We start from the raw sequence: 7,132 nt of genomic DNA, 5'->3' as shown, positions 1-7,132 counted from the left end.
AGTTGAAATTGAAGAGAAATAGAAGGCACAGTTTTTGCTCTGGTTTTTCAAATTTGGGGAATTTTGTTTGTTTTCTCTTTTATTTTTTTCCTTTTTTTGTCTTTTTTCATTTTTTTTCGAATACAAACTAAACATGAAAAACTCTACCTGAAAAATCTAGTTCAAGAAAAAACTCAGTTGCATTCTAGACATTGAAAACTTATCTCAACTTTTACATTTCAATGGGCAAAACAGTAGGTTTTAGAATAGTTTGATGTTCAAATATCCAAAGAAAAGAGTTCTGTTAACACCTTTTATTCAACCATATCAGTGAGAATCAAACTTGTCAAATTTTCCAAATGGCAATTTTTCCACATCAGAAAGTAGTCAGGACTCAAGGAACAATTTGGATTTTTTTTCCCTGCCTCCAAAATGTTTATCAAATCCTGCATTTGCCACAGGCTTTGGAAATAGGTAGAAAATAAGAAATATTTCAGTGAATGAAACATCAAATGTCAATAATAAGCAAGACACATTCCTTTGGAAAAATGGCTGTTTAAAAAAGAAAATATCCCGTCCGCATATGCAAATTAAGCAAGGAAAACCAGTCTGTTTTTCTTCTTCCACTTCTTCCTATTCTTCATCATAAAAAATCCCTCACTCCTAGAATCTCATTTGGCAAAATGGGAAGGGAAGGGAAGGAGAAGGAAGGGAGGGAAGGGGAGGGAAGGTGAGGGAGGGGAAGGGAGGGGAAGAGATGGGAGGGGAAGGGAAAGGGAGGGGAGGGGAAGGGAAAGGGAGGGGAGGAGATGGAATGGGAGGGGAGGGGAGGGCAAGGGAAGGGGTCACTGTGCTGTGGAGCCCGGGTAGGAGCCTTTACTCTCTGGGAGCAATGCCCTTGCCCACTCCGAGCCCTGGCTTGGGCACCAGGCCTCCGCAGGGCTGACCTTTCACGCCGCCCCCCAGCCCACCTTGAGGGACTTTGCCTGGGAACATGATGGGCCGGGTTGCTGAGGACCTTATGCACAGGCTCAGAGACATGGAACACCACAAAAACCCAAGGTGGGCAGGCTTTCCACCACTGTTAATGCGCAGCTCCACCACGTGGCCGTAGTTTTGAAAGAAATCCTTCAGCTCTGACTGGTCCACCTAGTGAGGTAGATTGCCAATGAAGAGTTGGTGACTGTTGGGGATGTCGCACAATTCTTCGGGGCTCCATGTCAGCCCTGTGGGGAGGGATGTTTATTCGTTGTTCTCGAATTCTCTGGTTCCTCTGAGGTCTCTGCGATGGGATTTGAGATTCAGGCTTAGACTCTGGATGGGGCTGTGAGGCTGGGACTTTGACGACGTGGGGTGGAATGCCAGTAACAAAAACAGCTCCCGCTGGGAGGGAGATTCTTACTGGTCACAGAAGCCCAAGAAAAATGTCCTCAGGTCCTCCTGGGCTCTGCCTTGCAGCCTCAGAAGCGGTTTCTGCCCCAATTGGCTCAGACTTTTCCTCTGGGATTTCAGGCACCGGTTGGTTCTTGCTCTGGTTCTGGCTTGGGCTCAGCAACAGGCTCCTCTGTATGTTCCTTCCAGTCATTGTTGATTGCCTGCCTGGTTGGTAGAAAGCTCCAGAATCGTCAGGTACAATTTCTGGTGTCTGCTGTCTTTCTTCAGGTTCTTCAACTTCTTCTTCAGATTCTTCCTGGGGCTCAGTAACGAAGCCATCGAAGACCTCATCCTGGTATTCTATGTGAACATAGAATGTATTTGCAACAGAGCCCTCAGGCGCCAGGACGAAGGTCTGCATGAATCTTTGCAGGGCCTAGTTGTTGATGGACAGCAAACTCCATCACCTGGACCACTATCCCGTCGGATTCAGAGTGGCGTGAGCGTCCACATGGCGAATCTTGGTGTGGCAGTTGCGACATCACTTTCCTATGAATTTCTGCCCTGGCGTCTGCTGGCTTGCCATTTTAATTACCACCCCCCCCCACACACACCCCGTGGACATAGGATGAGTTCTTGCCATAGAACCCATGCAGGCATGTCCGGGGCCTGGTTCAGCAGGGTGTAATACTCTCTCACAAATTCCCGCCCTACTAGCAGGGGACTGATTAAATATGAAGAAACAGTTGAACACACATTTTGGAAACCTCTAGTAATCAGAATGCTTTGTAAGTTCTAATATTTAATAAGTATCTTTGTATGCTAGCTGTATTCGAAAAGAGGTCATGCTATTGCAGGCTAGGCATCTATAAACCCATGGCTAATAATAATTGTACTTGCATTCTTGTCTCTGCGATATCACAAATCTTTAAGTTCTGCCCCATGTAAGTTCCAAGCCAGTTGAGAAAATTGATATTTAACCATTTAGATGTCAGTTTCAATTCTGTTTCATTATAACCCCATTTTAAAAAATAACTGACGAACAAAGTATTAAAATCAAGATTTTTTTTTTTACCATGGCATGATCTCAAGGCTTTATACTTTCACTCAGTTTAGTTATTCACAGTAGGCCTTCTACTACTACCACCACAACCAGCTAGGGTTTAAAATGATTTCTTGGAGATGGAATCTGAGAACCTTTTCAGTGTGGCTGAAGACATTATCCTCAAGGTCTCAAACTCCTTACTGGCTAGGAATACAGTGTTACCTACCTGCGTCCAGCTACAATCATTTCCACAAGTTCACACTGTGCAAATAGATCTATTCTTGATGCATTTAGGAAACAAGCTTATAATTACTTTTTACATAAAAGGTGGTCACTCTATTTTCACAATTTGTGAGTAAAATATCTATGTAACTTAGCTCATAGCTATCACTTTCAGCATAGTTTTATTCTATGAAGTTGCATGCTAACAAATATTTCATGCTAACCGAATAATTATCATATGCTGTGGCAACCAAAATGAGCCACTAGACACATTGAAGGCCAACAGCAGGACCTTAGAAATTATAGGGGGCTCAGAACCACAGAAACATTTTTCATTTAAGAACCATAATAAGAGAAATACCTTTTCCATGATGGCTCCTGAAATTATGAATTTCATAGTCATTTCATGATAAGGACATCCTCTGTTCACTCCCATATCTCTATAAGCTTTGCTGAAGCAGCAGGATTTTGGTACTGGCTGTGAAATGAGATTTTTCTATCCTGAGCCATGAGAACTGTTATCAGTCTGATCTCTAAAGAAGAAAAAAACACTATGTTACCATGGTGTTTCTATATCTCACATGAATACCATCTCTGATCTTGATATGCAAAGGACTGTATAAAAATTGCAACTGACATTTGTGCATTCAGGGATTTTTTTTAGAAGGATTTGGTTTCAAAAATTCCATTCCTTTGACAACATTTTATAAGATCTATGTGTTGAAACAACAACAGCAAAAAAAATAAAAAGAACAGCAGCAAAATATCCACTGGGAGAGTCTTAAAGTGAAAAAATGTAATAAAAATAGTTTACACTTTTCCTTCAAAAAATTCTTAATTTGCCATTGGTAGATATGAATATAATTAAATATTAGGTCTACAGAATTCTGCTTTGCAAAAATATACATACAATTTTCCTCATTATGTCTCTTACTATATTAATGTTTGTCTTGGTATTAACTCATCACTTATATTTGTAAATTAGATCTTAGGCTTTGAAGTCATACTTTGTATCTCTTAGTTTGTAACTATAGGATGTATCAACTATCAAAAGTAAAACCAAATTCACATATTTAACAGAGAGATGATTATAGGTCCTGACAGTTGAGATTGTTATTTTGGATACATGCAATGCTTTTAACATATGCCTTACTGGTTATTTTTAGTATAGTTAAGTTTTTAATTTTTTTGTCCTAACTGCTATGCTAAGGCAAAGAAACACCAGTACTAGACATAGGTGAACCAGAGCAGTACGCATTGTGAAAATAGGCCTAAATAACTTAACCTGAACCTGGACAGTCTAAAGAGGAATGAAAGTTTCATAACTGAGTATCTCAGACATAAAGCACAGTGGTTTAAATTTTTTCTATATATATTTAAAAATCATGTGTGTTAGCATAATTGTCACATACTTTCTTGTCTTCTCACTAATAGAAGACAGTCAGGGGAATGCAGAAATCCCTCAGGAAATATTTTCTATATACTTCTGAAGTTTGTGATGAACTGTTTAAAGTTATTGTAGGAAATAGATTTATTTTGAAAGTACAAAAATGTTTATAATGTGATCATCTCATAATGTTGTACATAGTGACAGAAGTATATCTGAATCCATAATTAAGAAAACGTAGATGAGATTGGGTTGACTTTACAGCAATGGATTCATGATTGTGACTCTAAATCTTTGCTATCTTCTCTTGCTGTCTTTCCTTTCACAATTCTCTTCTAAAAATATCATATGAAAATAAGAGCATAATTGGAAAGCTCCCATATATTGGATTGGAATATATTGTCCTAGATTTAGAGAGGCCATGCATATCATAATATCTAACATGATAAAGGAAACAAAGGAATCCCACCATAGTATCATTTCTAGAGAAAATTAATGGTTGCATAAGTGCATAAGAAGTAAATAAATTGCCATATGATCCTGTTTTACCAAGCTTTAACCATGCCCAGGCCATCTAGATTCTAATTTCTGATAGATAAATGCTAAAGTTCTCTACTGGGTTAATTTTATTTTAATTAATTAATATTTATTTTAGCTGCTCCTAGGGTTTGAACTTTGGCCTTGAGCTCTGTCCATGGGCTCCTTCTCTGGAAGGCTATCGCCATATCACAGTTTCACTTCTGGATTGTCCAATGATTAACTGTAAATAAGTGTCTCACAGTCTTCCTTACCCAGCCTGACTTCGAACTGCCATCCTCAGATTTAAGCCTCAACAGTAGTTAGGATTACAGTGTAAGCCAGTGGTACCCAGCTTAAAAGGTTTCTTTTTCTAGTAAATGTTTGGATGTTTAAGGAATTTATATCATTTGAGAAGAGAGCTAAGGTCCATGGGGGTGGATCTGTGAAGCCTTTGAGTTACAAATACAAGTCCTACTACTTGACAAACAACTAAAAATGAATTAAGAGTTTAAACTTTCTCTCCTGTGCCCTAAATCTGATTTCACCAGTGACACACTTTGGTTTCTAAAATTAAAATTTAGAAAGTTCCATTTAGATTCTGTCTAGTTCTCAGATTGAGCCATATATTATTTATAAAAAAATTACTCTTTTTTCATGGTGCAGAGTTGGAAATATTTTCTCTTTACGTGTGTTAAAAAAATCCCTGTTTAAGTTTTTCATGGTTCCCAAGTACCTTTAGAGTCATCACATACCGCAAATTCCTTGCTACATCCAGGAAGATACAGAGAAGAGAATATTAGCTGTGTTGAACACTAGTTTAGTGTTTCAGGCTATTTCCACATGATCCTATTTCAATGACAGAGCACATACAAAATTACTTTCTAAGTGCTCTGATCTTTACATCAGTTCCCACTCTATCACTATAATAACAATGACACAAACCAAATCACAGACATTATACATTCTGAGAACTTTATTCCCCTAAAAGTAATAGAAGGCTATGAATTTGAACTACAAAATTGCAGACCATAATATGAAGTGAATATATTAGATTTGAGAAGGGAAGCGTTGAAGGGCAATGGGTATACACTGACTTACATGTCAATTTCATTCTGCTAAAACCAACAAAATTTTCTCAAATAATATTGAAATAAAAGTTTTTTTCAAACAAAAATTATACTTTCCAAATAAAGCTATAAGCAACCTTCAAAAATGGGTATGACAAAACAAGCTTGAAGATCATCTCTAATATAGAATGTCTGGAAAATAGTTTGTAAAGAAAATATGGTCTAAAACTCCATGTTTAAAATTGCAGACAAATGTTGTGGCCAGCGGAGGTCTAATTCCATACAGACAAATGTTCTAGCCAATGAGATTCCAAGAAATTATGTAAACATTCATATGAATCTCAGGTTTCTGTTGTATCTAGAAGCATAATTCTAGAATGACTTGAAATCAGACAAGATCCAAAATGCCAATACATTAACTATCAACAGCAAAACGGATAACTTTGTATTTGCTGAAATGTACTTTTTTCGCTTTAGTTTCATAAATGTTTTAACAACCAGACTTATGAGATATATTTTGATACATTAGCCATGTTTTTTCAAGTTTGTTTTTTGTTCTCACTCTATTCATTTTAATAGACCACTTGGAATTCTTAGCCTAAGTAGTACTTGAATTTTAAGGTCTATAGCCTAGAACTTGGAAAATCTTGGCCTATTCATTTTCTTTTTTTTCCTGTTTTTATTATCTTTAAGTAGTTGTACAAAGGAGTTGACATGTTAAGAAAGCAATTCTTTATTATAATGTACCTTTATTACTGTCACCACTTTCAACATTCTTTTTTCTGTTTTTTTAAATATTTTATTTTATTGTAAAGATGATGTACAGATGGGTTACAATTTCATATGTAAGGTAATGAGCACACTTTTTACTGAAATGAGTCATCTCTCCCCCAATTGTAAAGTTCATTTTCAACATAGTATGCTATGAGTATTGTCATCGAATTGGTTCATACTTTGTCCTTTGTCTCACCATTTTGTTATTTCCCCTTCCCTTCCCCAAATCAGATAATGTATATGCAAAACTCAGGGCATCGCAATCAAAAAATCAAAAGACAATGACAACAGGGGAAAATATCAAAGAAAAAAATGAAAAAAGTAATAACAGTGCATAAAAACAATATCTTGGAGTTCATCTCGATTAGCATCATTTTATATGGTCATATGTGTACAACTATTGAGCTATTGTGATCCTCTGCTAGGAATATCCTAGATATATACTAATTATTGAAAAATGAGGAAAACTATGGAAAAACATAAGCTTCTTGAATGAGGTAAAAGAATCTAGACTGAAATAAGCAGGAAACTAATCTTTTTCCTTATTTTTCTTAATTTTGTAGTATATATTGAATTCTTGCCGTGTCATTCGTCTACTCTTTTTCTCTTGGCCCCAATTTAGTTCTTGAAAACACCCATTTTCTGGTGCTTACTTTATTGGGTTATGATTTTGTCTTTCTAAGGAATTACACTATTTGTGTTCTTCCTCAAATCTACCGTATTTCAGTTAATACGTTTGCAACCATTTGAATGCCATTCAACAGG

At 36.9% G+C, this 7,132-nt stretch overlaps 1 pseudogene; it reads right to left on the bottom strand.

The window, feature by feature from the left end:
- Positions 1 to 855: 855 nt before the first annotated feature.
- LOC150065519 (ras GTPase-activating protein-binding protein 1-like) lies at positions 856 to 6,566 on the bottom strand (annotated as a pseudogene).
- Positions 6,567 to 7,132: the final 566 nt, after the last annotated feature.

This window comes from Megascapheus bottae, chromosome 3 (genome assembly GCF_031878675.1).
Source record: "Megascapheus bottae isolate mThoBot1 chromosome 3, mThoBot2.hap1, whole genome shotgun sequence".
Classification (NCBI taxonomy): Eukaryota; Metazoa; Chordata; class Mammalia; order Rodentia; family Geomyidae; genus Megascapheus; species Megascapheus bottae.
This window is presented reverse-complemented; position numbering and strand designations above follow the sequence as displayed.